Below are 11093 nucleotides of genomic sequence, written 5' to 3'. Positions count from 1 at the left end.
AATATAGTAATCATCGTGATGTCTTATATTATAATCATTATCATTGATACTAGTGTGTCAATGTGACATATAGGAATCAATACTACCAAGTCCGCTAATTAATGTGAGCACACCTCGGTGTTATGGAAAGAGAGTCTCCAATCATAAGAGGCCATATGAAGGTTCTTGCCTTCATATCCAATTTTCGCCAAATTCTCTATGAGAACTGCCCAAGCAAAGTAGCACGGTACAAAATAGTCTGCAGCCACCAGTCCTGGGACTGCTCGGACCCGGATTCCGGGTGGGTCGAGACCAGTCTCACTGTCCAGAGATAAGTGCTCCAACCAGCACAATGGCCTATAAAATCAAATCACAACAATTAAACGAGCAAGTCAACTCTTCAAACTGGGTTAAGTCAGAATTTAGAAAATCGAAATGCTAATCCTAAAAGTCATTTAATTTTTTTAAAAAAAAAATATATATATATATACTTTAACAATCCATCTTATTTCCAAAATTCATCAAAACCATAAACGAAAATATCTGAAATGTTATAAAAAGAAAACTAAAATGCTATGTTAGAAACTGATATTCAAAAATTAGTAATTTTACAAATACAAAATCTATCGTCATTGCATGTTTTAGAAACATAATATATTCTGTAGATCTATGACAATTTTCTACTTACTGTAAGAAATAAAATCTTACGGTTTCCATTTCCATTGACATTAATTTCCTTCTCAAATCTAGAATTGAATAAATTATTCATAAATTAATCATCCAAAATTATAGATGCTAGCTAAATAATCAGAGAACACATAGAAAGAACCATCTCCACCCATAACCAAGATTGTAAACCCCCTAAACCGGAAAAACAAAACCAATATCAACCGGAAAAACAAAACCAATATCAACCCGGTTCTCTAAGTTTATCGAACCAAACCGAGTGACGCATAACATAACGGTCTAAATTGTCACCTTCTAAGAATCTCGGTGAAGCTAGCACCCCAAAGACGTTTACGGAAGAGCCCTTCGGCACAAGGACGGCCTTCCCAAAGCTCAAGCCCGCCGGTTACAATCCCCGGAACAAGAACCACCGGATGAAGCGCCTTAACACCGTCACGACTCAACCTAGTCCCTGGAGACTCCGGAGCTTGAAGCATAGCCGGGACAGGAACTGAGTGGTAGAGGAAGAGAAGAAGCCACCAAGCCGTACAGAGATAACCAATCGCCCAGCAACATGAGTCGACACAGCTACATCTCCCAGCACGACGACGTTTTGGTTTCTCGGTGGTGGTTTGTTGTTTGGCTGTATGGTTGACGGTGTCTTCGGAGAAAGATAGTTTTCTGAACCGGAGAAGTGGAGGCATCGAACAAAGTGTTTTATTTTTATGAGCTAAACCAAAATCATTTAACTCAATAAAGATCTCGTTTCATTAGGAGAAAAAATTGGTTTTGCAATAAATGGCAAATATTGTAAAATGCAGAGAAGGAAAAAATAAAATTGGGGTCTTCAAAAGCTTCACGACATTTCCAAGATGAGAATGTGAAGAAGAAGAATTAATATTTGTTTCTACTTATATAATTACGCCGCCATTTTTCTATATATATTACTATTACAGTATTACTACTTTACTAATAATGGAAATTTCAACATTTGTTGAGTTTGATGGGAGGAATATTCGAGGTGACGACTTGTAAGCTAGTAGAAATAGATGTGAAAAGCATGAAGATATTGTTACACTTTAGTACACTTGTCTTCCTTTTTACATGCAGTTTTGCTTCTTCTTTTTTTTTGGCATATATACTAATCAGTGTAATCACATAGTTAGTTGCTATTATTCATCATTACTCACTTAAGTGACATCGCTTAAGAACTTTATAGAGTCACCTATTTTTTTTTTTGTCAACCAAACATTAAATTAGAAAATAATTCCAAGGTTGGTTGTCCAAAGCGGAGGGTAAGAGTTTACAAAAAAAGTTTCAAAAAATAAAAATCTCGAAAAGCAAGCAAGACAATCTGCCCATATATTAGACGTGCGCGGGATCCTCGAAAGCATGAAGGATGGAAAGGATGATCAAAGTAAACAAAAGTCATCCAACAGATTGGAGAAAGCGGGACATTCATCAGGACACTGCACCATCGCCATTAATTCTGCACAGTCCGTCTCAAAATTCTGACAGTCGACACCCGCAGCCAAAAGAGATTCCATCGCCCAAATCAACGCCTGAAGCTCCAAATGTAGGGGTGAAGAGCTGCATCGCTGACTTCGTGCTCCCATTAGCATCGTTGTATCCTCACTATTGCAAAACCACCAGCCTAACCCTACAAAGGGATCTGAAGCCTTTCAGGATCCATCAACCTGACACCGAGGAGAAGGATCCCGAACCTCCAATTCCAAAGGATCTAGGGCATCTGAGGAGAAGGACTTGGCCTCCTCCCATAACAATTTATCATTAGTCGCCTGATTAATAACATCAATCGGCTCTGCCTCAGTACCCTAAAGAACTTTTTTATTTCTATCTTTCCAGATTGACCAGACAAACCATGGTACACGGAAACTTATATCCAAAACGTCCGACTGGGACGGTGCCCGCCAAAATAGAAAATCTAAATTCGAATAAACTGAGCCATAGGGGAAACCACCAGAACTTATGTCAACTGGGGACAAATCCCAAATCCGACGCGATCGAGGGCACTCAAAAAGTGCATGGTTTATAGTCTCCACCGCCAAACCACATCGTTTACAAACAGTATCGCACCGAACATCCCGAGAAGCCAGACGTTCCATCACAGGGAGGGAGCCGGAGGCGATCTGCCAGAAAAAATGTTGAACCTTCGGAGGAACCTCAAGTTTCCAAGTCTGTGCCCTAAGGGCCATGCACGTCGGTCCAAATTCAATCTCTTTAATTAATTCACGTGCGAGCCGATAACCCGATTTGACCAAATATTTCCCTGATTTAGTATAGTGCCAGATCAGTTTATCTGGTTTAAAGAATTTACTGATCTCCATTGATTGAATAATTTGGATATCCGCCGGATCCATGAACTCCTCAAGAATTGGCATATGCCATTCCTTAGTATTTTGATTAATCAAATGATTCACCATTAAATTGGGATGTAACAATCTCCCTCGACCATTAGCTGGTCTTGGCTGAGTATCTGGTATCCAAGGATCACGCCATACCGAAACATTACAGCCCGAACCTATCGCCCACCGTGATCCATGTTCCACCAAACCCTTAGTTGAGTAAATACTCCTCCAAGCAAACGAAGGGGAATATGGCTTCTTGGCCTTTAAGGGATGTTTATTCCGAAAGTATCTACCTCGCAAAACCCGAGCCATCAGTGATGTTGGATAGTGAATTAACCGCCAATACTGCTTAGCCAGCATTGTGTCATTGAATTTTTCCAAACCGCGGAAACCCAAACCGCCTTCGCACTTGTCCTTGCAAAGGTTATCCCAAGCTACCCAGTGCATACCTCTTGCCTTATCATTAGATTTCCACTAGAGTTTTGAGATAGCACTCGTTAATTTAGACGTTAGCTCCTGTGGTAATTTATAACAAGACATAACGTGAGTTGGAAGAGCCAAAGCTACCGATTTGATCATAACTTCCTTTCCACCTTTCGATAAATACTTTGCAGACCAGCCATTCACGCGATCATCCAACCGCTCATTGACGTAACTAAAAACCTTAGTTCTCGAACCCTGAAGGTTCTCAGTAATACCCAAATACGATCCCATACCACCTTCTTTGGAAATACCCATAACTGATTTTAATTGAATCCTTATTTCAGGCGGGACTTTCTTACCAAACATGATGGATGATTTTTCCAAATTTACCTCTTGCCCCGACGCTATCCCGTAATCTCCTATAATTTCTATTACCGTAGTACATTCAGCCGCCTCTGCTTTACAAAAGAACAAGCTATCATCAGCATACAACAAATGCGAAATAGTGGGACAATCCCGAGCTAACTTGATACCCGTGATTCTATTTTCTCTTTCAGCCTTCTTAATATTGGCAATTAAAACCTCTGTGCAGATTATAAACAAATAAGGAGATAAAGGATCCCCCTGACGTAAACCTCTCTGTGGCTTAATAGAGCCCCGGGTCTGTCCATTTAGAAGGACTTGATACGAAACCGAGGATACACACCACATAATCCAGAAAATCCATTTTCTATCAAACCCCAACTTAGCCATAACCGCTTCTAGAAAATCCCACTCAACACGGTCGTATGCTTTACTCATATCCGTCTTGAAGGCCAAAAACTCCGATTTACATCGTGGATTTGTATTTAATCCATGGAACATTTCCTGGGCACAAGAATATTATCCATGATTAATCGACCAGAAACAAAAGCCGATTGAGTTTCTGAAACAAGAGATGGGAGAAACCGCTTAAGCCAGAAACACAACACTTTAGAAATAATCTTATAACTCACATTGCAAAGGCTAGTCGGCCTAAATTCTGTCATCCGTTGGGGCCTTTCATTTTTAGAAATTAGGCAAATATTCGTTTCATTTAACTGCGGATCAAAACGGTCTGTACGGAAAAAATTTTTAACCAAAGCCACCAAATCGCCCTTTATTGAAGACCAGAACCTTTGAAAAAACAAAACCGTCATCCCATCAGGTCCTGGTGTTTTCTCAAGCTGCATAGCAAATAAAGCTTTGCGAACCTCTAATTCAGTAATCTCCCTGGTTAGCGCCCTATTCATACTATATGTGATTAATGGGGACACTTCCTGGAGCATCTGTGAGTCACATGTTTAATGGCCACCTTTTGTTATGCATATTGATAAGCTTGAGAATATTAACCGGAATTAAACAACAAAACCGAAGCTAAAAAAAATTTGGAATTAAGTTTGGTCTCGTGTACTATATAAAAACCGAACAATTAGAATTATTTGAACCAGATGGTACCCAAAAAATCTGAAACTAATACAATAAATCTACGGTTTTTGATTTGGTTCGGATTCAAGTGGTTTTAACCATGTTTTATGATTTTATATAAGTCGGAACCGAAAAGCTCGTTGGAACCAAATGTCTTCGAGTCTTATTCGGTTCCAACTTTTAGTATCTATATCGAGCCGAACCAAATTTTATTCGGTTCATATGTGATTATCAATATTTCATACTCAAATTACCCGAAAACCGAAAGAAATGGCCCCAAGAATGGAACATCCAGGGACTAGCTAAAATAAATCCGTGCATGTAAAAGTTATATCATTGATTCATTTCTGTAATACAACTCGTTTTTTTTTTTTGGGGTCAAAGATCTGTAATACAACTATACTAGAAATGCAGCAATTATCTCAATGGATCATAACATTTTTGTGCATTAAATTGCATTGATTGATATTTTAAATTTAATATATATCAAGAGATTCTCTTTTTGCCGTCAAACTGTAGATTGGCATCGATCGTGAAGGCACGAAGACACGTGAAGAGTAAGTAGAGCACGTAGACGAAATGAGAAACTGAATCAAACACGTAAACCCATTTTCGCAGATCACATGCCACCAAAACTTCTCCACCTTTTTCTTTTACTGACCGTTCCATCTAAATCATCAGGTTTCTTTATTCCTGCCATCATTTTCGTATGTCTTTTTTCCCCTATATTTTGGCCTTATTTTTTTTTTTTGCTTTTGTTAAATTTGTCCTTAGTGATACAAAGAGGTGCTGCAGAAGTTTAAACAATTTTGTTTTCATAGTCAGAGAATCCAAAGACCAAAAATTAGATCATCGAAAAGAAGATATATTACTCAACCGTTGGGGCACATCACATACTACAAGAAGATATATTTATTATGATACACTCGTTTATGCATGTAATGTATACGTTTTATGAAGGAGTCTTAAATACGGTTTCTTGCTAACTATATTTTTCTTGATAAATTTAAAACATTTAGTTCAGTGATTTTCCAATTTGGTAGAGTAGAGACTATAAAGATAGTGTTAATTGTTTAGGAGGAAGAGGGATATGCTCGTTTGATAGGATTTTTATCAACCATAAAACGGAGAAAAGAAGCTCACTTTTCTATACCTTGTATTTGGAAATCAATGTAAAAATCTTTGGACAAAGCTTCTTGTAAGAAGAGATCCCCATTCGCCACTGGACTATTTCAGACAATGACCTTTACTACTTCACATTGCACAAGCTATGCCTTATCGAAATGGACAATTGTCCCGGTTAGTTGTCATGTCTAAATTTAATTAGTCGGAGGCTACATAGACCGATCTTTATGGAACAACATATAGTCAAACGAATTAGTGTGAATGGTTTACTAATGTTCCAGGAAGATTTAACCAACAAATCTATGTGTGGTGGGGAGCCAAGATCAATGCTTAAGAAAAATCGAGGCAACGCCGATTATCCTATTTACATTATGCATGCAGACATGCATTCCTAACCACACCGTCCGTTTTTTAAGCAAAGTTAAAGCATTATTATGTGATAGACAACTATTTTTGTTTTTAACATTTCATCATTGTACAAATCATTTGTAGCTATATATGAATTTGATATTATTGTTCACCACCGATTGGATTATAATTTTAGGGAACAACGGTTCACCAACAGCTATGAAAAATTTACCGAGTTCTTCGATACAACAAAATTTAGGGAATCAAAAGCTTTCATAACCCTCCAGTGCATTAACAATCAAAATATAAAAAAACAGGAGTGGTTGCTAGTTTCGGCCATGACTATGTGAACGTACCTATTTTGTTTTTCATCTTATTCCATTCAGTTTTTAACTTTCTTCAAGAAAATTGTGAAACAAAGCCGATCTACTTGTTGGAGTCGTGAGTTGTTTACCAACCGATCTAACATAAATACTGTGTAATCTGGTACACTATATGACTGGTTGTTATGACTGAACAAAGTAAGCCCAGTAGAATTGACAAAGTAAAAATTATTTTCATTTAATGTACGTAAGACTGTAAGAGAGTTGGTTCCAGGACTTTAGAAGAAAAAACTAAAGTTACATTGTCGACCAATGTAGGCAGTCCATTTTACGTATATATGTTGAGTAAAATATCATTTTAAAATTGTTGTTTTAAAAGCAATTAGGATTTAAATAATCCTTGTTACAGAGCATATTTTTTTTCCACAAACATAATTTAGTCAAAGTAATTTGATATGTCTAATATTATAATATATTGGTGATGAATACAAAATTACAAAATGATGATTTACTCGTATTGTAACACTCATATATTGATATTTCAAATTTATATTAATGCGACTGCAAACCTTCATGTCATATAACTTGTCTTTGATATTTTAATCTTTATATAAAGGCTAAGACTTAATAAATTTGTAGAAATCGGCAAATTCAGTCAAATTTAGTGCTTAGTATTTTTTTTCTCCCTCTTTTTCTAAAGAAAAATATGGCATCATTTTTAAACAAGTGAAAGAATTAAGAAAAGAAAATAGAAGATACTTGGTTTCGTCTTGGAGGTAGAGACACTTCCATGATTATTTCCACATTCATGCACCATGAACCAAAATCTATATGCATTGAAGTAACTTTTCCTTACACTGATCTAATTTAGCCTCATGACATAAAGCTTCTCATCAAATCACAATTTGAAATTTATGCTTGGTTTATTGGATTTATAAGGGAAAGTTGAGGTCTCTCTTCTTCAGACTAATGAGAAATACAGACTTTGGGTTCTAGAAGATTGAAGAATAACAAGTGGTCCCGGATTGTCATGTACATTCCCTTCTCTCTGTTCTTAACAAGTTGAGATATATATTTCAAATTAAGATTACCAAATTGTCTCAAATCAAACATATATATTTCTCATTCTTCATATGCATTGTTAAGAGTACACATAACAATGTGATAACATAAACACTAATATCCATTAGAAACTACAGAAAACTCACAGCTGAAAAACTACAACACAATCACAACTATAACAGTTGTATTATCTTTTAAGTACACAACACACTCGTTAGAATATATTTAATCAATCATTAAACTACAACACAATCATATCAATATATATATATATATATATATATATATATCTTATTATATAAAGCTTGGTTCTCAAAGTTAGTAACTCACCAGATCGTGACACGTGTTAGTTTTAACGATCAAAGGTCAAAGTTAAAAAATCTCCAGATCGTGACATGTATCAGTTTTAATGATTAAATATCCAAGTTAGTAACTCATCAGATCATGACACGTGTCAATTTTAACGATTAGAAATCACATATCAAAGTTAGTAACTCATCAGATCGTGACACATATCAATTTTAACGATCATAAATCATCAGAAATCACATATCAAAGTTAGTAACTCATCAGATCGTGACACATGTCAATTTTAACGATCAGAAATCACAGTTTTCAAGTTTGATAAAACGATGCATAAGATAATTGTAATCTTATTATATTAAAAAGACTTTGTTAATCATAAAAGGAAAATAATTGTAAATACACCTCTCTAAATAAGCAAAGAGATGATGACATATTTTTCACCAAACAAAATAATTTCGATTAAATTTGTTTTTCTTGGTAAATTAACCTTTTGTTTGACACATCATTGTTCTTGAACAAGTCTCGAAGGGAATTTGTTTGTTGTCTAATCGAAGCAACTATATAAAAAGATTCCTAGATATTACCACGTGTTTTCGTCGTCGTTTTTTTGAATTTTGTTTCGTTTCTCAATTTCATAATGCATACTACACAATCTTTGACTTTGAAGTGTTAACAAAGTTTCTTATGCATAATAACTTTGGTTTTTGGGATTAACAAAATTCTCACGGTGTTATTATTATTTCTATTAATTTGCAGGACAGGTAGCATAAATGAATACACAAATGCAAGATAACAACATAGATTATATAACACTAGATCAACTAAACATAAAGCATTCTTATCGTTGAACGATAGTACGTCTTACAAGAAAGTGGGAAGCAAGAAATTTTTAAAAAATAATGAGCTCATTGGAATAAATTTTCTCATAAAATAGAAAAGAGATTAAGGAAAATATGCAGAAAATTATTAATTCTAAAAAATGTAATGTAAATACTCACTTCTATATAAACATAGATCGTCTCATATTATTCATCTAACAAAATAATTTATTCAAAAATATTGCTTTCAACTTTGTTCTATTGGTACTTTTTTAATGGGAAGACAAATTTTTCTTATTTTGTTAAACTAAAATCTACTCCTACTTTCTACTTTTTTTTCCGGTTTGGAATAGGTAAGATTAAAATGTTGATCCAAAACAGTGGAAGATTAATATATGCATCTTCTTTTTCTAATACTGTATTTTAAAATTTATTGCTGTAACTTTAGATTGTTTTATTTAATTTATATTATCTTTGAATTGTTTGAGATTCATATATTACCGTGCTTATAATTTTTTATTATTTTATTAATTATGTCAAATTAATTTTATTCTAATTTCTCAACCTTGATTGGTTGGTCATAGACCTTTTTTTTATGCTAACATAATTGTTACCATTCGTTCAATCTCAAAAGGAGATAAAGAGGAGAAGGTCATCAATCTAATGGTTAGATAAAATAGGCTAATCAAACACAAACCTACAATAAACATAGATAGATTGGAAAAACATAAATCGTTGTTGATAAATCCATAGGAGCTTGAAGACAGAGGCTACATCATGGTGTGTCAAAGAAACTTTCATGAATACATTGGGAAATTTAACATTAGTTACTATCAAAAGATTTTGTGACATTGGAAAAATAGTCTTTAGTTTCATTAGTTGCTGGAGCAAGCCACTTTGAAATAGCTAAAAGACGTGAACATGTTCTCTCCACTCAGGAGGAGGGCAGAGCCGAGATTCTCGATGCAATCCTAGAAATATCCATAATTCATCAAGAATTTGTTCAAGGAAAATCAGATGAAGAAGATTCTAGAAGACAATCATTTTATGGCTACATCAAGAAAGAACAATACTTAGGTTCACCCCTAGGGGTGAACCTAATCCTTCACCTCCTCTAATGTTAACCAATAAAAACATGACATGTAAGACTAAATTTAAACTAAATATTGAATTAAAACAAAAATCAAAAATAAACAAAAAAAGGTCAATACGTGTTTGCTGTCGTTAACGTCGTTGACGTCAATAGACGTCCGCATCTTTTATTTATTAACCCTCCCCATCTTTTCTTATATATATATTTATTATTTCACAATAGTTTTAGACTATTATTATTAGTGATTAGGGTTTTGTCATATTGACGTCGATAGCTTTACTTCATCGATAGATTGTTGGGCTATCTCGTAACACCCCTAATAAGAAGTTTTTCACAAATTTACAGAGGAAGATTCATTGTTTCACAAACGTCAACTTGTCAGGTAAACCTACAAATTCTGTTTTTTTTTTTATTTGGGTACTGTAATTGATACATATGTATGAGTTTCTGTATTAAAAATATCTATGGATTATGTTTTTCAGATCATCTATTTCTCTATTGTGTATTGATCTGGATATATTGAAGTCTGGATTCGGTGGAAGTTAACAGAGACGTATAAATACCTACTGCAAGGTAAGATGCAAGCATCAATTTAACGATATTTTTTCTAAGTATATTTACTAGGAGATATCAAAACCTAGACGTTTTTTTCTTCTAATAATTAAATTATAGTATTAAATGTTTTAGTTGTATTTTTTTTTGAGACAGTTTTTGTTTGTAAATTTATTAAAAACGGTAAAGAAATAAAAATTATTAATTTATTAACCCTTAAAAGAAATAGATTGAGTAACATATATTTATTTTTAAAAATACATATTTATTGTATTATAATATCATTTAAAATAATTTGTAAAATAACATCAAACAAAGTGAATGGAGAATCATAAAATTAAATCTTAACAAAATCTTCTATATATAATAATTAGAAAGAAATAATATGGTATAATATCAAATCTTAGTTTTCAAGTATGATTAGTAAACAATTTTTTTAAAAATTAATTTGTTATTTTCGTCCATAATTAATTGAGAGAAATTGAATATTTTTTTTGGAAAGTAATAATTATTTAAAAGATTTTCTTAGTTTAAAATTTAATTTACAATTGTTTTACCCTTGTATGCTGTTGTCAAAAAAAAA

General features: G+C 34.0%; 1 pseudogene; it reads right to left on the bottom strand.

The window, feature by feature from the left end:
- Positions 1–1662, bottom strand: part of LOC104710945 — a 4079-nt pseudogene extending 2417 nt beyond the window's left edge.

Source organism: Camelina sativa, chromosome 9, assembly GCF_000633955.1.
Source record: "Camelina sativa cultivar DH55 chromosome 9, Cs, whole genome shotgun sequence".
Lineage (NCBI taxonomy): Eukaryota > Viridiplantae > Streptophyta > Magnoliopsida > Brassicales > Brassicaceae > Camelina > Camelina sativa.
This window is presented reverse-complemented; position numbering and strand designations above follow the sequence as displayed.